The sequence below is a fragment of the Macaca nemestrina genome, chromosome 1 (genome assembly GCF_043159975.1).
Source record: "Macaca nemestrina isolate mMacNem1 chromosome 1, mMacNem.hap1, whole genome shotgun sequence".
NCBI classification, from domain to species: domain Eukaryota; kingdom Metazoa; phylum Chordata; class Mammalia; order Primates; family Cercopithecidae; genus Macaca; species Macaca nemestrina.
This window is the reverse complement of record NC_092125.1, coordinates 128121243-128144552: the sequence shown is the minus strand read 5'-3', so window position 1 is coordinate 128144552 and position 23310 is coordinate 128121243. Positions and strand designations below refer to the sequence as shown.

Below are 23310 nucleotides of genomic sequence, written 5' to 3'. Positions count from 1 at the left end.
CTCTCTCTCTCTTTCTCTTTCTTTCTTTCTTTCTTTCTTTCTTTCTTTCTTTCTTTCTTTCTTTCTTTCTTTCTTTCTTTCTTTCTTTCTTTCTTTCTTTCTTTCTTTCTTTCTTTCTTTTTCTCTTTCTCTCTTTCTCTCTTTCTCTCTTTCTTTCTTTCTTTCTTTCTTTCTTTCTTTCTTTCTTTCTTTCTCTCTTTCTCTCTTTCTCTCTTTCTCTCTTTCTCTCTCTCTCTTTCTTTCTTTCTCTCTTTCTTTCTTTCTTTTTCTTTGTGTTTTTGTCCTTTTTTTTGTATCAGGGCCTTGTAGAATGAGGTTGAAAGCATTCCTTCCTCCTCTATGTTTTGTATCAGGGCCTTGTAGAATGAGATTGAAAGCATTCTTTTCTCCTCTATGTTTTAGAATAGTTAGAGTAGAATTGGTGTTAGGGAAACCATCCGCTCCCAGGCTTTTTTTTTTTTTTTTTTTTTTTTTTTTTTTTTTTTTGGTTCTATTTTTACTGGGAAACTTTTTAATATAGCTTCAATCTTGTTACTTGTTATTGGTCTCTTCAGGTTTTTCATTTCTTCTTAGTTTAATCTGTATAAGTTGTATGTATCTAGGAATTTTTCAATGTCTTCCAGATTTTCCAACTTACTAACATATAGTAGCTACTAATAATGATCATTTGAATTTCTTCAGTATCAGTTGTAATGTCTCCTTTTTCATTTCTGATTTTATTTATTTGTATTTTTTTCTGTTTTCTTAGTTTGGATAAATGTCTGTTAATTTTGTTTAACTTTTCAAAAAAAACTTGTTTCATTGACCATTTGTATTGTATTCTTCATTTCAATTTCATTTATTTCTGTTCTGAATTTTTTATTTCTTTTCTATTAATTTTGGGTTTGATTTGCTCTTGTTTTTGCATTTAAGTTGTGTTGTAAGATTATTTATTTGAAGTTCTTTCTTTTTTTTATGTAGGCATTTAGTACTATAAACTTTTTCTGAGTACTGCTTTTGCTGTATTCCATGAGTTTTGGTGTGTTATGTTTTCAATATCATTTGTTTCAATAATTTTTTCAGTTTTCTTAATTTCTTCATTGACCCACTGGTCATTCACAATCATAATGTTTAATTTCCGTGTGTGTTTGTATTTTCCCCAACATTTCTCTTGCTATTGAGTGCTAGTTTTATTCCATTGTTGTCAGATAAGATGCTTAATAGTATTTCAATTTTTTGAATGTTTTCAGACTGTTTTGTGACCCAACATATAGTCTATCCTTGAGAATGATCCATATGCTAAAGAAAAGAATGTATATTCTGCAGCTGTTGGATGAAATGTACTGTAAATATCTATTAGATCTATTTGGTCAGTAGTGCAGAATAAGTCCAATGTTTCTCTGTTAATTGTTGTCTGGAATATCTGTTTAATGTTGCAAGTGGGGTGTTGAACTCTTGGGCTTTCAAGAGATAAGGTCTATTTCTCTCTGCAGCTCTAATAATATTTGCTTTATACATCTGGGTGTTCCAATATTGGGTGCATATCTACTTAAAATTGTTATAAATTCTTGCTGAGTTGACCCTTTTATCATTATATAATGACCTTCTTTGTCTCTTCTTATAGTTTTTTATCTTGAAGTCTATTTTTCTCTGATATAAGTATAGCTACTGTTATTCTGTTTTGGTTTTCATTGACATGGAATATATTTTCCCATCCCATTATTTTTAGCCTATGTATGTCTTTGTAAGTGAAGTGTGTGTGTGTGTGTGTGTGTGGGTGCGAGGTTTTTTGTTTTTTTTTTTGTTTTTTTTTTTTTTTTTTTAGTGAACCGATTAATAGGTCTTATTTTTTCATGCACGAAGCTATTCTATATTTTTTATTGGTGAATTTAGTCCACTTACATGCGATGTTATTATTGATAAGTAAGAATTTACTCTGGTTATTTTGTTATTTGCTTTCTGGTTGTTTTGTAGTGTTTTCTTCTTTCTTTCCTTCCTGTCACCCTTTCAGCGAAGGCAATTTTCTCTGGTGATGTGATTTACTTTCTTGCTTTTCACTTTTCGTGTCTCACTGTATGTTTTTGGTTTGAGACTACCATGAGGGATTGAAAATACTATAGTGTAGCACATTTTGACCCGATGACAACGTAACACTGTCTGCATAAACAAACAAATGAAAAGAAAACTAATAAAAAATGGTACCACTTAAGTTTGCCTCCTTGCTTTTTAACTTTTTGTTGTTTCTATTTATATCTTATTGTAGTGTCCATGTCTTGAAAAGTTCCTGTAGCATTATTTTTGATTAGTTCATCATTTGGTCTTTGTACTTATTATAAGAGTAGTTTACACTCCACAGTTACAGTGTTATGATATTCTATGTTTTCCCATATGCTTACCTGTGATTTTTGAACCTTTATATATGATTACTTAGTTGCCCATTAATGTCCTTTTCTTTCTGATAGAACTATTCACTTTAGCATTTCTTACAGGACAGGTCTGGTGTTGATGAAATCTCTCAGCTTTTGTTTGTCTTGGAAAATCTTCATTTATTCTTCATGATTGATTTATTTTTTTAATTTTCTTTTTTATTTTTGCCAGGTATTCTATTCTAAGAGGAAAAGTTTTGTTTCTTCAGCACTTTAAATGTGTCATGTCACTCTCTCCTGGCCTATAAGGTTTACATTGAAAAGTCTGCTGCCAGACATGCTGGGCCTCCATTGTATTTTTTTTTTTTTTCTTTTCTTGCTTCAGGATCCTTTATTCATCCTTGATTTTGTGGAGGAAATTTAATTATTAAACACCTCAAGATAGTCTTTTGTTTGGTATTCTATAACCTTGTGTGTGGATACTGGTATATTTATGTTTGGTAAATTATCTGTTACTGCACCCTTTGAATAAACTTTATACCCCAATCTCTTTCTTTACCTGTCTTTTAACATTTAGATTTGTCCTTTTGAGGCTATTTTCTATATGTTATAGGCATGGTTTATTGTTTTTTATTCTTTCGGCTTTTGTCTCATCTTATTGTATATTTTCAAATATCCTGTCTTCAAGTTCACTAATTCTTTCTTCTGCCATTAAGAGACTCTGCTGCATTCTTCAGCATGTCAACTGAATTTTATAGCTCCAGAATTTCTACTTGCTTATTTTCAATTATTTCAATGTCTTTGTTAAATTAATCTGATATAATTCTGAATTTCTTCTGTGTTATCTTGAATTTCTTTTAGTTTCCTTAACATAGATTTTGAATTCTCTGTCTGAAAGGTCACATATCTCTGTTCCTCCAGGATCAGTCCACAGTGCATTATTTAGTTCATTTACTAAGGTCATGTTTTCTGTGATGGTGTAGAAGCTAGCAGATGTTCTTTGGTGTCTGGGTCCTGAAGAGTTAGGTAGGTATTTATTGTAGCCTGCATAGTCTCAGATTATTTGTACCCATTCTTCTAGGGAAGGTTTGAAGATACTTGAAGGGACTTAGGTATTGTGTTCTAAATTGTATCTGCTTTAAGAGACACATCAAGCCCAATAATGCTGTTGTTCTTGCTGACTCATAGAGGTAATGCCTTGATGATCTTAGATAAGATCTGGGAGAATTATCTGGATTACCAGGTGGAGATTCTTGTTCTCTTCCTTTACTTTCTCCTAAGCAAACAAATTCTCTCTCTGTTCTAAGACATGTGGAACTGGGGGTGGAGTGACATAAGCACTCCTTTGACCACCACCAATATGACTGCACTGAATCAGAGCTGAAGCTAGCACAGCTCCGAGTCTCACCCAAGGCCTGCTGTAGGCACTTGTGGCTACTGGCTATATTTTCTCAAGGCCGTGGGGTTCTACAATCAGCTAGTGGCAAGTCTAGCCAAGTTTGTGTTCTTCCCTTCAGGATAGCGACTTGTCTCAGACCCCAGGTAGGTCTAGGGGTACCATATAGGATTCAGGTACTAGAGTCAAAAACCTTAAAAGTCTACCTGGTATTTCATTGTTCTTTGGCTGTGCTGGAGTTCAAGCCACAGTATGCAGTATGCCCCACTCTATCCTCTCCTTTGCAAAAACAGAGGAACCTCACCCATAGCCACCACCAACACAAGCCACAGAGAATATTGCCAGACTATGCCATGTTTTCCTTAAGGCCCAAGGACTCTTAAGTCAGTTTGTGGTGAATGCTGTCTGTACTAGGACTCACCGTTCAGAGAAGTGGGCTCCTCTTTGGCCCAGGGAAGGTCCAAAAATGCCATCCAAGGGTCAAGTCCTGGAGTCTGGTACCCCAAGAGCCTATTTGGTGCTCTGCCACTCTGTGGCCATGCTGGTACCTAAGGTGCAAGGCAATGTCCCCTAACTTTCCCCTCTGCTTTTCCCAATCATAAAGACTTTCACCCCACTGCGCCCACCCCAAGCTGATAATATGCAGTCTCACCTGAAGCCAAGAAGTCTCGAGGTTCATCCAAGGCCCTTGACATTGTACATGGGTATCACTGCTGCTTATTCAGTGCCCAAAGGCTCTTCAGCTAGCAGGTGATGAATGCTGCCAGGACTGGGTCCTTCCCCTCAAGGGAGTAGGTTCTCTTATGACCCAGGTGTGTTCAGAAATGTTGTCCAGGAGTTAAGGCCTGCAACATGGCTCTCATGACACTGAACTGTGTGCTCTCTTCGACTGTAGCTGAGCTGGTATACTAGATGTAAGACAAAGTATTTCCCACTCTTCTGTCTCCTCTCCTCAAGCAGAAAGGAGTCTCTTCTGGAGCCACAAACTGAAGCCTGAGTTTAGGGAAGGGCTGATGCCAGCATTCCCTTAGCCTCTCCAGCTGGTGTCTCAGTAGGTTGCATACCTCCTTATTTCACTGTCTCTAGGCCCAGTTCTGCAGTAGGATGCACCAAAGAGTTGCAGTCCTTATGGCCTAGACTGTCTTTCAATTTTACTTAGAGACGTAGAGCACATTAGCCATTGGCGGCTAGGTTTGCAGGAACTCAAGTTCTGATCTCTGGGATTGGGGATTCCCCTCTGGCTAGCGCTGGTTTAAATGAGCTCTCTGTTGGCAGGGGTCAGTAGAGTTTGGCTTGGTTTTTCTTTCTGCTCTAACAGGACAACATTGGGTTCAATGACTCACAATTGTGGCGCTTCTCCCACCACCCAAAGACGTTCTTTGCACCACACCACTTTGCACCATTACTTTGTTTACATAAACGTAATATGGCTATAAATCCTCTTCCAGTGACATCTTATCTGGGACTATGCTTTTGGTATCTTCTAGCTCTGTGACCCCTTGTATGTCAGCATGTCTTTAGTCACATATGCTTTCCCAAACCATGTGTTTTCTTCATGTTCAAATCTTTCATAATTTGAACAATGTATACTACTTTAACAGCATCACAAGCAATATTTTTAGCTAAATATTCTAGGCAGCTTTAAATCATCACAATAGAACTTGTATATAAAATATAGACCATTCTGTTTCTAAATATGTATACAAAACAAATAGAAAATAACAGTTTACTGGTACTAACAATTCATACTTTAAATAGAACATTTTATGATGAAATTTTGCTGTAAACAACAACTCATAGTTTAAATGTAGTAGTGCCATGTTCTCTGTATAACTTATGGGTGTGGCACTCTCAGGGAGGCAGTGGAGAATAAAGGAACACTCTAGAACTCTATAGAGTTTCTGGAATACTCATTCATTCATTTATGCAACAAATGTTTATGGTAAGTACCAGAATAAATTTTAAAATTACAAAAATAATTGCCCGTCATGGAGCTTATATGGTAGTAAATAGGAAAAAGCAAAATTAAGAAAAATAAGTAAACTTATAGAGAGCTGTGTAAGTTCTATGTAGAAAAAATAGAGCCAGAAGTGTAGAAGTATAATGAAATGTGAGGTAGGATTTATAGTTTCAGGTAGAGGAAAAAAAGCCCTCTCTTGGGAGGTGGCACTTATGTTAAGACCTGAAGAATATGAAGAGATGAGCACTGTAAGTATCCAGGGAAAGAAGCTCTCATAAAGAGGAAATACCTTGACAATAAAGGCCCTGAGGCTTAACTATGCATTACATGTTTGCATAAGGAAGTAGGCAATTATAGTTACAGAAAAGTAAGAATGAGAGAAAATAGTAGCATGTGAGGCTAGACGAAGCAGGGTATTCCATGGTTAAAGCCTGACATACCATGGGAGGATATATCTTTGTAAGGTGAAAATTTGAAGGGATCCTGCTGAGTTAATCTATGTGAGAAATGATAATGTCTTGGAACAGGGAGACAGCAGTTGATGTATGGAAAATTAAACGACTAAGGAAAATATTTTGAAGTAGAGTTTATAGAAATTTCTGATATACTGGGTGTCATTTTTAAAAGAGTAAGACATGTTAGTAATGACTCAAAAGTTTTTAACTGGATGAATGAAGTTGCTATTTACTGAAAGACAAGCCTCAAGTGTTCATTTGGGCCAGGTCCATAAGATTGTGAAGTAGAGATGCTGACTGAGCGGTTTTATAAATGTGTCTGAAATTGAAAGAGAGATCTTTGTGTCTAGTTTAAAGGGTATAGTTGGGTGTAAAATAAACATTTTTGAAAGCACAAAATAAACAGGGGAAGAGGAAACAGTGTCACAGTTCTAGGGATTGGGTAATCATGACATAAAGCACAAAATAAGTCCGGATAAGAAATTGATATCAATACTCACAATGTAAAAAATGTGTTTATGTCTTGGGTAGAGGAGTGTGGAAGTGGGAGCAAAGGTAACATGGTTTAGACCGAAAAAAAAAAATGATGACTTAATTGCTTGCTTTGATTAGTTTCACCACCACAGAGACTGGCTGTCTGCAGTTAAGTGATTGAACATCTCATGCCATGATGAAGCACTTATTTCATTTTATAAAATATTAGCTTATTCTCAGTAATGTTTTAGTTTAGTCACGCTAGCTGTACATGTTTTAGAATTTGTGAATTTGACAATCATATCTTCCCTTTGTATAACAGAGGTCTTCTGCTTCAGTGTCAATATTAATTATGTAAACAATAACCAGTTTCAAAAACTTTCTACTCCATACATTTCAGAATATAGCAAAATTATTGTTTTTCCCAAAACACAATGCTCTATAAAATTTTTACTGTTTGTCATAGATTGCAAATTGTTTTATCTTCAGTGTTGAATATGTTAACTGAATTAGTAATAGCATCATAAATAACATCAAAAATGTCTTTTTTGTCTAAAAAGTTACATCTCTAGAGATTTTTTCTCTAAAGATTTAATTCCATGAAATAGATTGAAAATAAAATTATTATAAGAATCTAGCCGGGCGCGGTGGCTCAAGCCTGTAATCCCAGCACTTTGGGAGGCCGAGACGGGCGGATCACGAGTTCAGGAGATCGAAACCATCTTGGCTAACACGGTGAAACCCCGTTTCTACTAAAAAAAACTACAAAAAACTAGCCGGATGAGGTGGCGGGCGCCTGTAGTCCCAGCTATGCGGGAGGCTGAGGCAGGAGAATGGCGTGAACCCGGGAGGCGGAGCTTGCAGTGAGCCCAGATCCGACCACCGCACTCAAGTCTGGGCGACAGAGCCAGACTCCGTCTCAAAAAAAAAAAAAAAGGAATCTAATTTCGACTTGAATACCAGATAACACTGTTATAAACTTGAATAATACATCTTTTAATGGATTGTATATTCTTTTTTTTTTTTTTTTCAGCCCAGAGATCTTTTATTTATTTATTTTTTTAACACCTATTATGCCATGAATTCATAGGGAATAGGTTCCAGCAGCTCAGGCTCCTTCCCATTGGTTCTCACAAAGTGTGTTTCTCTGGGTGGAGCAGGCTGGCGCTTCAGTGGAACCCAGGTACCCTTCTCTTTGGCTTCTTTCTTTTTCTGATCATTTTCCTTCACGCCTTTCAGGAAGCTATCTCAGCTCTTAGAGTGCTTAATGTGCTCAATACGCACATTAATTCTCTTGGCAAGAATCTTGCCCTTAACTTGTTTGTTTACAACAATACCAACAGCATGTTGGGTAAGGTTGTAGACTCTCCCAGTTTTGCCATGGTAACACTTGCGGGGCATTCCTTTTTGAACAGTACCCATTCCCTTGATGTCTACGATATCACTTTTCTTATAGATTCGCATATACGTGGCCAAAGGAACAACTCCATGTTTTCTAAAAGGCCTAGAGAACATATATGGGGTGCCTCTCCTCTTTCCCTCTGTGTTCGTCATTTTGGCGAATTACTGGAAGATGGCGGTTCCGGCCCGGATTGTATATTCTTAATGTGTAAACACTTTAATAATGATTGCTTCATTTTCGTAAAAGGCAAGAAAACCTGGACAATATAATAAAGAAATCTAAAAAAATTTTGATCTAAATGAGAAACAATGTCTACAGAGACATTTGTATATGCACCTTTTTAAGCCGCATGCTTTCAACAAAATTTTGACAGAGTACTCTGAAAAAACAGTAATTTATTTTAAAAAATATATACCAGTATTTCTTCAGTAGATTTTGTTTCATATGTTTGAGAACATACTACACCTGCCATGATGGATGAAAAGTGGAATAAAATACGTTGCACATTTTGAAATAAAAGTAATTGCAGACTTACACTCTATCACAAGTTACTAAATCCTCAGAGTACGAGTATTCAGACTACCGTCTACATATTGTACATTTGTACATGTGTACATATTTTGCTGAATCTATAATTAACAATTTTTGAGTGGGCAAAAGCTGGAAGCATTTTTCTTGAAAACTGGCACAAGACAAGGATGTCCTCTCTCATTTTACTCTTATTCAACATAATATTGGAAGTTCTGGCCGGGGCAATGAGGCAAGAGAAAGCAATAAAGGGTACTGAAATAGGAAGAGAGGAAGTCAAACTGTCTCTGTTTTCACAAGACATAATCCTATATCTAGAGAACTCCATCATCTCAGCTCAAAAGTTTCTTAAGCTGGTAAACAATTTCGCTACAAATTCAAACATCTGACAGCATGACTTTATAGCATAACAATAGAACCACTGCCTTGTACATAAACGCACCGGCAGGGGCAACAGTGTTAAATACTTTTTTGATAACTACTTAACACAAGAAAAGATTAGCTCTCTGAGAACATATAGAGGACAATGAGCTTATTAGAAATATGTGGAAAATTTTAAAATGAGGAAAGGGGGAGGAATCAATTATACATGAATGGGGCAATTGCATATATTTTAGAAAAATAGCAAGTATACGTTGGCAGGTAAGTTAATAAAACTTTAAAAAATCAATTTCATGTAGTTTTAGGTTGAAAATATTACTATTTTTTTACATTCCTGATTTTTCAACATGAGGGATACAATTGAAAAGATTGGTTGACATGTCAAGGTTGCATATAATTTAGTAGCACTGCTGTAGAGGTAAATAAGCAACTCTGGAGCAAAATTGCCAGGGTTTAAATACCAGCTTTACAACCTACTGTTATTTATTTTGTCAAAGTAGTTATCTCTGCATTTCTCACAAACCCCATCTGAAAAATGGCTGTAGTAATAGTAATAGTGGAAAAATAGTCTTTGCCTCATAGGATTTGCAGAAACATCAAATTATTTAAAATACGAAGCACTTAGAACATGCCTAGCATAAATGGAAGCATCAAAGTGTTAGCTACTGTTATTAGTTCTTAATATATGGAGTATTCATAAACTAAACTTATACCTGCATATTTAATGACTTAATATATCAACTATTGTTTTCTTGTAGTCAAAGAAGATAGAGTATATCTGTATGAATAATACTGTACAAGAATGTATCCAAAATTTGCATAAAGAGATCCAGTTGAAAATCATTGTTTTGACACCTTTGGTAACTATTAAGACATTGTTAAAAGACTATGAATAGAAAAAAAAAAATTAAAAGTGTCCATTTAAAGAAAACAAAAATAAAGGACATGTTTTTCAGGCAAGGTTGCAGTGTTCTTGAGAAAAATCTGCTAGCTAGGCACTACACCAGATTTTTTGCTCAATACAGGGTCTTGTCATTATAACCATTTTCTTTTAAACTCTCATTTACAACATACTGCAAAATATTATACCCTTTGTTTATAATTGGGCATCAGTTTACAGTACCCAGGAGGCAATGATGCAGGTGACTTGTTCTCAACCTCATCTGCCTTTCTTTCAGAATTGTTTATTTCATCTTTTAAATCTCAGGTCTATAAAGAATTTGGAAGTCCTTCACAAAGGACAAACAATAATTTTTAAACATGAACTAGTTGATGTGTTTTTATTTAAATGTATGAAAATATAGAATCATATAAAATGTTTGTAAGAAACATATAATGTTTACTCAAGCCAAAATTGGATTAATACAGTGGCATAACTATCATCAAGTGATTTATATATTCTGTGACAGAAAAATTGACATAAATATTAGTTTGCAATCCCAAATTTCTTATATTCATTTTATAAGATAATTACATTAAGGATGATTCAAACCGTGCCTATCAAGCTATTTCTATCTGAAATATATAGATTCCCTCAAAAACTTCATTTTTATATTAAACTTAATTGAAATAGAGGAAATGATAGGAATAGAAACTTTCAGAGGAGAATAATCTGAATACAAATACATAAAAATATATTTAATTCACTAGTTATGAATTAAATACACTGAATAAATCACGTAACATTGTATAACCTTTAGAATGGTGGAACTGTTTTCTAATCAGGAGTCAATATTAGGAGTAGGGGAAGGCACAGGGAGTGAAAGCTCATACAGCTGCTGCAGGCATATTTACTTGAAACCATTTTGAAAGGAAAATTTGCAATCTAGAAACTCTGAACAAAGAGGATTGTGAATTTCATTCACGTCGCAGAGCAGTGCCCTTCACGTAGGCAATAATGATGCAAAATTGTGCAGTAGAGAACCCGCACAGCAGAACACAATATCTCTTCTGTGTTGTTATGACTCCACAATTTCAATTTCAGTTATATTCTCAACCTAGAAGGGAGAAACTCTGAGATGTGTGCTCTTATATATGAAGATTAGCTGAAATTTGGAAGCAACTTAAGTGATCTTAAAATAGAGATATATATTTGTGCATGATGCATCTAATTGATAATATAAAGAAAATAAAAAATTATATTAATATCTTTAGTATTATTAATATATGAAATAAAAACATATTTAAAAGTAGAAGGGAAGGCTTTCTAAAAAAATGGTTACCTCTGGTTAGGATGGGAAGAAAAGGAATCTATAGAGGTTTTTATGATGTATCTCAACTATAACTGTAATTGTTAACTGTTTCAGAGAATATTTGAGGCAAATATTTAAAAACTAACATTTGTGGCCATGCGGTGGAGGGGGGTGGCTCACACCTGTAATCCCAACATTTTGAGAGGCCAAGGAGGGCGGATCACCTGAGGTCAGAAGTTTGAGACCAGCCTGTCCAACATGGCGAAACCCCATCGCTACAAAAATGCAAAAATTAGCCAGGCATGGTGGCACATGCCTGTGATCCCAGTTACTCAGGAGGCTGAGTCAGAAGAATCTCTTGAGCCCAGGAGGCAGAGGCTGCAGTGAACCATGAGTGTACAACTGCACTTCTGCCTGGGTGACACAGTGAGACACCGTCTCAAAAAACAAAACAAAACAAAACAAAAACACATTGACGGTTGATAAATATTAACGGTGGTTAAAATAGTGTTCAGTTTATCATTCATTCCATTATGTTATTTTGCTTGTTTGATATTTTTATTTAAAAAGGGAAAAGGGAACTGTTATTACAATGAGCAGCTAGTATTTAGTTTGCTTGAAAAAGTGAAAGAAAAGACAGATATTATATTTTCTTTATATTTCTCACATTTGATTCTTTACTTAAAGCTTTGGTTCCTATTTTTTCTTATCATAGATAATATTTTATTGAGTTAAAATTGGGCTAATTATGTTATTTTTATTTTTAATTTTATATCTACCTAGCATATGATCAATTGGAATTTACAGATCATAAAATAATAAGTAGTTACAAAATTAATCTTTACATGGTAAGATATTTGGTTAGCTATCTGTTAAATTTTAATCAACTTAAACCTTGACCATATTAAAAGAACTGGATGGTGCATATATTAATAAATTCAAGCAATAAATAGTTATTAAACACTGAATATAATTGTAAACTTTGCCAGGGGAAAATATCGTCAATTTAGGATAGCATTATTCTTTTCCTTTATCAATTTTTTGTGGATAACAAAAGCAAACAAAACACAGAGTTAATTTCTTAAAACAGTATTTATTATTATTCACATAACAATGGGTCATATTGGCATTCTGCTGACCTGAACCAGCTTTAGTTTACTTCTGTTGATTGTTGTTGGGTTGGGGACATTTTTCTGTGCTCTGCTAGTGGGAAAGTTGAGAGCTTCCTAGTCTAGGATGTCTTCATTCATATATCTTATATATTAGTATGACTGTTAGTTGAAATAATGGGTTAACTGGACTCTATATCATGAATTCTCCAGCAGAGTAGCCTAGATTATGGTGGCAGTGTTCTAACATTAGCAAGAAGGTGAGCCTTAATGTGGAAGTCCTTTTTATGTCTGTGCTTGCATCACAATTGCTTGCATCACATCAGCCAAAGTAAGTTAGGTAGCCAAGCTCAGATTCTGTGTTAAAAAAAAAAAAAAAAAAAAAAAAAAAAAAAAATTAAAGGCTGTGATGATAGGAAATATGATCAAATTAAGGCCATTGCTGCATTCGTTCCACCACACTAATGTACTGTTATAAGAACATGCATTATTAATTTATTTAGAAAATACTTATTAGAAACTATTTTATTCAAGGAGATCTCCAATGAAGCAGATTGCACATTGAAAAAAAAATGCAAATTAGAAAAAAAATACTCTGTGAAAATGGTTTATAATTCAGTGTAAGAGACAGAATACTACTACATAAACAAATGAAAACATTATATTGAATAGTGATAAGTGAAATGTCAGGATAAGAAAAAAAAGGAATTTCTAAGTATGTTAGGTTTGTTGCTATTTTCCACAAGTAGACAGGAGAGGATTATTAGATTTGCACTTGAAGTGGCTGGGTTAGCAGTCCATGTTGCTATCTCGAGAAATAACATTACCTACACAGGGAATAGCTGTTGAAAAGATACATTTCTGTGTGTTTTCAAAGAGCAAGATCACCTTAGCACTAATGGAAAGGAGTATGGAAGTGGTAGGAAATTAAGTCTAAATACATCTAGGTATATATTACAGTAATTTTAGGTTTTGTTTGGTTTAAGTGAAAAACCATTAGAGGAGTTTTGATTAGGAGAGTGACACTTGTCCTGCATTTTTAAAGAGTCATTATGCTATTTTATGTAATAGGGACTATAGCAAGGTAAAGGAAGAAGCAAAAACACCAGTCAATGATTGTGGTGAAAAATGATCATGGTTTTAATAGGGCTGATAGTAGTAAAATTGTTAATAAGTGGTTACATTTGGAATATCATTATGAGGGTGGAAGCAGCAGAACTTGAGGAAAAAAACTGAGGCAAGTGGAGAAAGGGAAGTACCATTCATGAGTTCGAACTTTTGGCCTAAGCAAATGGGAGCTTTGGAGTGCCTTTTCTTAACCCAGGATGATTTGGATTAGGAGTTACTGGGAAAGTATATGATGTAAAATTGAGAATTTGGTTATGGATAGATTAGGTTAGCAATAATTATTAGACATGTATATTAGCTTCTTAGGATTGCTTTAACAAATTATCACAAACTCAGTGGCCTAAAGCAGTCAAGGCTCTAGAGGAGAATCCTTCTGTGCTTATTTCTGCTTTTGTGGTTCCTGATAGTCCTTAGTTTGCAGACACATCATGCCAATGTCTGCTTCTGTCTTCACATTACCTTCACTGTGTGTCTCTTGCTCATCTCCTTTATTTATGAGGACATCAGTTGTTGGATTTATGACTCACTCTAATCCAGTATAACCTAGTTTTTAATTACATCTCCAAAGACTCTACAGCCAAAGGGGGTCACCTACTGAGGGCCTAGGTGGACATGTTTTTGTGGAAACCCTATCAATCCAATATGATATCCATGCGGGGATAACTTCATTGATTTTTTTTATTGAGACGGAGTCCTGCTCTGTCACCCAGGCTGGAGTGCAGTGGCGCAATCTCAGCTCACTGCAACCTCCGCCTCCCATACTCAAGAGATTCTCGTGCCTCAGCCTTCTGAGTAGCTGGGACTATAGGAGTGTGCCACCAAGCCTGGCTAATTTTTTTTTTTTTTTTTTTTGAGATGAAGTCTCACTCTGTTGCTCAGGCTGGAGTGCATAGTGTAATCTCTGCTTACTGCAACCTCGGTCTCCTGAGTTCAAGCAATTCTCCTGTCTCAGCCTCCCAAGTAGCTGGGATTATAGGTGCCTGCCACCACACCCTGCTAATTGTTGTATCTGTAGTAGAGACGGGGTTTCACCATGTTGGCCAGGCTGGTCTCAAACTCCTGACTTCAGACAATCAGCCTGCCTTGGCTTCCCAAAGTGTTAGGATTACAGGTGTGAGCCACCACACCCAACCTACTTCACTGACATTTGGATAGGTAAAATAAAAGTGGAGGAGAAGATTGATGATGGAACTACAAATGTTCAAGTATCACAATAAACTATGGATTTCAATGAAATCACCTAGGAAATGAGTATAGGAACAAAAAGAGACCCTAGGATTAAGCTCCATGGTGCTATTTAGTAAAGGAAGCAGCTAAAGAAGATAATTTTCTACTTTACATTGAAATATATAAGCCATTGCTAACCTTGACAAGACCAGTTGGGAGAAAGAGTCAGGCAGATAACCTGACTGTAGTAAGCTTAAGATAACATATAATTAGAATGAGTAGAGGTAGCTTTTTTATAATGAAGTGCATAAAGAGAAGAGTATGGTGGTGGTAGTGGGAGGGTGATGTGGGTTGTAGTATTTTCTCTTCAAAAGTTGTTAGATATTAGACTGTGTTTATGTATTGACTTCACACTAGAGTTCAGAAAGGCCATATAAGAAAAGCCTAAATACATGCAATGGGCAGTAGACACTGTAAGCCTAGAAAAAACAAAAGAAAAAGAAAAACTTCCATTGTTTAATTTTTTTCCCATTGATCTAAATAGGAAGGAGCATTATGAAGGCTAAAAGAAAATTTAAATTATCCTTGCATATTAAAAATGGAATATAATAATTATTCAACAAATACTATTAAATCTAATTGTATAAACGAATGAATAAATGAATAGCAACTGGGGTAAGAAAAACTTGTTTAATTTTGGTGATGAAAACTGATATACTTTTGAGGAAAAGTATGATCATTTTAGCTTTATGTGTAAAGTAGCTGGGGAATTGAGAGTTGGTAGGGCATGACATAATGGAATATTCTGGAAATGCTGAGCATTCTTGTGTAAGGAATATAGATTTCTTATACCAAATGAATGAATAATAATTTGGGGAAGATAATTTATTTCAACTTTGGTGAACTTCATAAAAATAAAACACAAATACTATTTTCAAGTGGGTACAAAACATATTGATATTATCATTTTGAAAGATACATCCGAAACTTGCTTTTGAGGACACTCAAGTTAACAGTATCTTAGAGCAAAGGAGGCTTTGCTAACAATCCAAGTATGAGATAATTAGGACTCAGTCTGAATGACTCTAAAGCAAATAGAAATGAAGCATGAGTGGATGCAAAGAACACCCTTAAAGAATATATTGACCAAATATTTTGTCACTCCTCTTTGTATACCACAGTGACATATTTAGTGACATTTCATATATCTATATTTACTCCCTGTGACTTTACTTATGCTACTGCTCTCAGTTCTCACCTCTGACTATATTCTAACCATTTGGTTCTTATCTTAAAAATCTCATAGTCTATAAAGCAATGAACAATTTTGATAGTGAATAATTATTCCTCATTCCTCTTAACACCTAGAATATCTTATTTCTACATATTAGGATGCTAAATTGTCTGTTTTATAGTATGGTCAATATCTTTCTTCTTTTATCCTAACATCTAGTGGGTTTCACATTCTATAATTGTATTATACTGATATTAGTAACTCTTTAAACTTAACGGTTTTTTTCTTTTAAATTGTAGCCACCTAATAATAAATTTAAACAGTCTGTGATAGCATAACAATTGTAAAAGGAAAGGTTGCAAATTACTGAGGTTTTTAGGATTAAAAAAAACTGATAAGCCATTGATAATTTCAAATATTGATCATGTTACAGCTACAAACTTTGCCTCCCCTCAAAAAACGAAAGAAAATAATAGCAAAACATAGGAGGCTATACAATAAAGTAATATTACAAATTGGTGAAAAATTTTAACATATTATGTAGTTGAGAGTAGTTTCTATAACAAGCAATCTATATATACATACTGACAATATACACAAATGTAGATTCTGATTTAATTTTCATACAACGCTAGGAAGTATTATCACTCCTACTTTATAGATGAAAGAAGAAGCATTTGAACTTGTCATGATGTGAATAGTGGACTGAAAGTGTAAACCTTGGCTTTTTGTTTCTATATGTAGATTTATTCTTTCTGTACCACAGCTATTGTCATAATTTGAGTATTACTTCCTTATGTATTTTTGGGATGATTATAACTATCGAAATTGTTTTCTGGCAATTGAACTGAGTCTGGTACCTGTATGAAAAGATACCCAAGTGATATTTGGTAAATAAATAGAATTTTGGCCCCAAAAGTTCTTATTTCCCCTGTTTCTACCTAATACAATCTTTCTCCCAATCTAAAACTGACATACATGTTGAATAGAAAAGAAAATAACAAACTAATTAAACAATTATTGATCGTTAAGTTAGTCAGTGCTTCTTGAATTTGATGGAAAAGGTGATACTGCTGGGAAAGCTTTTGAGCTTAAAAAGAATGCATCTTTAATGTGAAGTGAATCTAAAGGATTCTTATGTAAGTGTTGTATTGAAATGGCCTCATCACCAGTCAATCTGTTCCCAACAGTTACCTGCTAGTCTGAGTGTTCCATACCATTATAAAAATCCGTCAAGCATTCAAAACCAATTACACACAGGATGTCAAGTGTTGTCATGCCAGCTGTCCTTTGGCTCCTCAGAGGCTCTGACTGCCCATATTCAGTTAAAAATATGTTCTATTACGTTGGGGTTTCTGTTGAGATAAACTTTACTATTTTATATCCATTTGTTTTATTCAATGAAAGTAAATACAATGGTTTTATAATGACCAATAATATTATAGGCCACAGAAAAATTTCTTGGTTAATACATCCTACAAACTTTTCATATCAAGATAACATCTCAGTGTCTGTGGGTAATTTTCCACACAATTTTAGACCAAATATTGAATAAATTTTCTATCTTATGAAAGAATGTGGTAACATGTCTTTCTCAATCTAAGAAATGAAAACATTGAAGCTAGTAAACTGAGTAAATAAATTACTGATCACATTTTAGACAATTTCCAAAACATGATTGGCATATGCATATAATTAAAAATATTCCAAATCTCTTTGGTTGACATATATTTATAGTTTCAACAAAATTGGTAATAACACTGATCAGTAACAACAAATGAACTACCTGCTTCATGTTAAGGAAAGTATGAAGTTCTCTGAGATCTAGAAAAAGAGGATTTTGAAAATATTTGAAAAAGATGATAAATATTGCAATGAAAAGTATCAATTATTGAGTTCTAAAATGTATAAAACATTTATAATTAATACTTTATTGGCGAAATAATAAGAGATCTATAAATTGCGCACTGTGGTTTCAATGGATCCATACTCTAGATAATTAAATTTATCAGAAAGGAACCGACAATAACAAAATGAGAGACACAAAATGTAAAAGAATGACCTTACCATGTGCACCCAAACTATTAAAGTATATTGAAAAATATTAACACAGTATCATAATCAACCTTCATAACTGAAAATGAGTGTGTGCCTTTGCATTTTTAATATTTGTTGTTTTCATTTTATTATTTTAATATCTAGTACCTATTCATTGAATTCATAGAACTATATGATTGCGGAAAATTTTATTCTACTGTCAGTAGTTTTCATTTAAAAAGAAGCAAATATTATTGGAAGTTAAAATTTTTTAAATATTACTTAGTCTATAACTAAAAAATGACAGTAGTTCCAGGTAACCACAAACCAACATCAGCTAGATAATTAAACATGTCAAAATTTTAATCAACAGCATTAAGAGTAACAATTAATTATATCTATTTATGAAGTGCTACATGGACCCACTATGTGTCTGCACTGTCTAAGGCACAGTGATGATATGTAGAGAATACTAATATATAGGGTATTATTGAGCTTTATTTGCATATATATTTATACTTTACAGCATACTTTCTTTGATTTTCACAAACAGCTAGAAGACAGAATTAATAAAATAATGAGGGAACAATTAACATAATTGTAACAATTATGAGAAGGAAAAGATAATTTCTATCTAGGAACATCAACGAAGATAGTAACATGAAAACAAATACAGTAAGAGTGAAAAATCTTTATAAGAAAGCAATATGAATAAAAACAGAGATTTAAGAAATTGTGTGGAATGGTTGGCAAAAAGACAGAAATACATTTTGCATGAGGTGCAATGTATTTATAGCTTGGTGGAAAATATGACTTAAATGAGAGTTTTAATTTGGATTTTTAAAATAAAAGAACAACATGTAATAAACTAAAGACTTGGGGTTTTATTGTTAAGTAAAATGATTTTAACTTATTTATTTACTATTATGTATTTACTTTATTAATATTGTTGAAAATTTCTGTATAAAATTATATTTTCTCAGTATAAAAATAGCTTACATTTTAATTAAAAGCTTTTTTGTAGTTTTAATCTGATTACTCAAAACTTATTTCAGTTCTTTAATGTGTTTGTTTTACATCTAATAAATGATTTAGAGGATCAATAGAAGCTTGTTATATACTACAATAATAAAATCAGCTGCATTTTTAAGTAGTTCTATTTTTGAATTAGAAACATGGTTATAGAAAAAAACATGGCATAAATCACTTATTTTTATTGCTTGGTTGTTTTTAATTTAAAACTATTAGCAATGGAATGACTATTAAAGGGATTACATTACCACATAAACTGCAATAGATTAATTTGTGAAAAGCATTTAACAACAAAAAAAAATGGAAGTAATGCACATAATATAAAAGGCTGGAAGTGTGGAGGTGGGGATTGCCAGAGGTTGGTTAATGAATATAAAATTCCACCTAGACAGGTTATATACATTCTGATGTTCTATAGGACTGTAGAGTGACAATAATCAACAACACTTTATTGTATATTTTCAAATAGCTGAAAGAGTGAATTTTATTTCTTTCCAAGACAAAGATATGCTAAATGTTTAATATGATGAATATACTAATTTCCCTAGTTTGATCATTACACATTGTATACATTGAAATATCAAACTGTACCCCAACACATGTAAAATTATTGTGTCAATAAAATTATAATAAAGCAAAACATAAAATTATAAAGTAAAAAATACATATGTCTTTACTCAGTAGAGGTAGAAGGAGAGTGTGTGTATGTGTGTGTACTGTCTCAATTTTATTTTTGTCTTCATTGTACATATTTGGTGTAGAAAATTTTGCTTATCAGTATTGAAGTGAGGACAATTTTAATAATTTATTTATATGCTCATAGAAATAAGTATTCAGAACATAATTAAGTATAAATTTTAGAATTTATAAAATAAGAAAATGAAATTTAAAAATTAATGTAAAGGTATAGCAACTGAATGGACATGATAGAGTATAGGATTACTGAATTAGACCACAGATAAGAATTATACAGACTAAAGAAATGAGTGAAAAAGCTAATAAAAATTTTTTTTTAAAAGTATATTAGACATTTGGGTACATTGAACATTTTTACATTATATTTTTAAAATATACTTGGAATCCTCCCCAAAAAGAGAATAAATGTAAAGGATTATCTGAAGAGATAAAGTGTAATAATCTCCCCAAAGTGATGAAAGACATCAACCATGTATTCAAAGTGTTCTAAACACAAGGGAAGATAAATACAAAGAAACCACACCTGTGCTTCTTATAGTTAAATTACTGTAAACTAAAGACAGAGAAAATCTTATCAACCAAAAGAACAGAGATGTATACATTCCATTTTAAAAAGTAAATAAGACTGAACTTTGATGTTGTGGTTTGAAGCATGCTTTCTCCAGAATTTATGTTGATGTTTAGTAGTATTAAGAGTTGGGGCCTTTTGGGAAGTTATTAGGTCATGCAGGCTATGCCCTCATAAATGAATTAGTATCCTATGAAAAGGCTAATCGGAAACTAGCTTAGGCCCTTTCTTTGCCCTTTATCCTTTGCAACATGTGGGGACACCGTGTTCCTTCCTTCCTGAGAACACAGCATTCATGTTGGTTGCTATTTTGTAAGAAGAGAGAGCAGCCTTCTCCAGACACTGAATCCACCAGCAACTTGATCTTGGACTTCCTGGCCTCCAGAACTGTGACAAATTAATTTCTATTCTTTATGAACTGCTCAATCTTAAGTATTTTGTTCAGTCAGCACAAATGGACTAAGACAGTTGATATCTTATTAGAAATTATGGACAGTAGAAGACAGTGGAATGATGTCTTTATAGCACTGAAAGAAAACTGGAAAATTAGAATTCTATTCCGAGGGGGAAAAAGATGAAATGAGAACAAAGGTAAAATAATTATAATTTCAGTCAAAACTGAAATAATGTTTTGCTATGAAACCTACTCAAAAAGAAATACCAAAAATAGTGTTAATGTACTATTTGAAAATCATGCAAGAAAGAAGAATAAAAGGCTTGTTAAATAGGTGGGAAAGGCTAATATTGTCTGGGAAAACAACAACAACAACAATTTTAACATAATTGTCTAAATACCTTATGAAATAAAAAAGCAAAAATAATTGAGAATATAGGGTATCTTAAAATATAATCTTAAAGTTGCCCATTCTTAATCATCTTTTTTAGAAGATTATATCCTATGATGAGAAAATATTCTTTATTTTATAAGGCATATGCAATAATGACAATATGTTTTATATAAAATTAATTAATTTTATTTCTTCTGTTTTTCATTATAAGAATTAAAAAAAATTCATCCAAATTTTTCATTGGCATAAATCATTTATATTATTTTATTCTTATCTGTCTGAATATTTGCATGATCTCTAGTTCTGTCTTATTTTATTTCTGATATAGCTAAAATTATACTTAATTTTTTCCTCTAATAAAACTTAATAAAGGATTATGTATTCAATTTATCTTTTGAGAGAAGCAATTGTATGCTTCAGTGATTTTTCTATTTTATTATTATTATTTTTTAGGTTTCTGCTTGTATGCATATTTTCATACTCTTTCTTCCAGGAATTTTTACCTTTTTCTCTAGTCTCTTAAGGCAAAAGATTAAAGCATTTATTTCCATTTTTTTTTGTCATGCATATAATTTATATTTCCTGTAGGATCCGGTTTAGCTATATCACAAGTGACATATCATCATTAATTAATTCAAAACATCTGTTAATGTCTTTCACTTTTCATTTTTGATAAACAAACTGCTGACAGGCCAAAGGCTTCATATAAAACCTAAGAAACAGAAATGGAAATTGTAAACGGCAAAATAATAAACTAAACATCATCAAAATTAAAACTTCCTGCCTCCATTAGTCATTGTTATGAAAATAAAAAGAAAAGTCACCAACTGGAAGAAAATATTTGCAATATGTATATCTTACAGGGAGTTTGTGTATGTGTGTATTTGAAAAACATATGTAAAAAATGTAGACAGGCACTTACCATTTATTCTCACTCCTTGTACTATTTATGCTTTGTAAAATCCCCACAAAGGCAGATTTAGCAATTAATGAAAAATTGACACCACATGAAATTTAACATTTGATTTCTGTAAGCCTCTGATCACAATATTTTGATAAACTGATTAATATATAACTTTTTTATGAGTGTTTATGTTTAAATATGATTGTTTAATATACATTGTTGATTAATTAACACTGCACTCACAAGCAACAGCATCTACCATTGTGTGTAAATGAAGCTTATCTAACATGTGTTTTCTCCATAAAGGTTTATCACAGTCTTTTGTTCTTAGTAACACTAGATGGTACTTCTGCACTACGCCTGAGGATTATTTTAAACAGAAAAATCATCAACAGAAAACACAATAATGGAAAAAAACATGGCATTATATAGGTCATGAAATGGACATTTACAGTATGAGAGCTGAAACAAGAAGGCAGAGTGTTGCCTTGTTCTCCTTTAGCTGGGAACATGCACACCAGGGGCTCGAATTTTTCATTGCTCTATGAATAGCTGTGAGTGTTGATTGTGAAGTTACAAATATATTTAGCAAGTAGGCAAATTCATAAATATGAATTATTGAATAATGAGGGTCAAATGTATATATTTACAGTGATATGCTGCATAATAATATTTAGTCAATGATAGAATGAATGTATAATGGTGGTCTCTTAAGATCATAATAAAGCTGGAAAATTTTTATTGTCTGGTGACATCGTAGCCATTGCTAACATCATAGCACAAAGCATTATTCATGTGTTTCTGGTGATGCTGGTGTAACAAGGCTACTCCACTGCCAGTTGTAGAAAAGTAGAGAACATATATTTATGTGTAGTATATTGCAAGACTTGATAATAATAATAAACTGTCATTGACATATGTATTTATCATACTCTACTTTTAGCTTTATTTTACTGTATACTTCTACTTATTTATTAAAAAAAGAAAATGTTAACTGTAGAGCAGCTTCAGGCGGGTCTTTGCTGAGGTCCTCCGAAAGAAAGCAGCATTTTCATAGGAGATGACAACCTCATATGTGTTATTCCCCTTGAAGACTTCTCAGTGGGACAGGATATGGAGATGGTGGACAGTGATACTGATGATCCTGACCCTGTGTAGGCCTACCCTGATGTGTATGTTTGTGTCTTTGTTTTTAATGACACATTTTCAAATAATTAAAACTTTAAAAATAGAAGAAACAGAATTGGTATATAAAGAATGTTTTTGTACAGTTGCATGATGTGTTTGTGTTTTAAGCTACGTTATCACAAAAGTCAAAAAGTTAAAAATAAAAAATCGTATTAAATAAAAAATTCCAATGAAGTTATGAATACATAATTTTTAAAATAAATGTATTGTAACCTAAGTGTACAGCATTTAGAAAGTCGACAGTAGTGTACAATAATGTTCTAGGCCTGCACATTCACTCTCCATTCACTCAGTGACTCATCCATACTAACTTCCATGGTAAGGAC

General features: G+C 33.2%; 1 pseudogene; it reads right to left on the bottom strand.

The window, feature by feature from the left end:
* Positions 1-7684: 7684 nt before the first annotated feature.
* Positions 7685-8187, bottom strand: LOC139356750 (large ribosomal subunit protein eL21-like; annotated as a pseudogene).
* Between the last annotated feature and the right edge of the window lie 15123 nt (positions 8188-23310).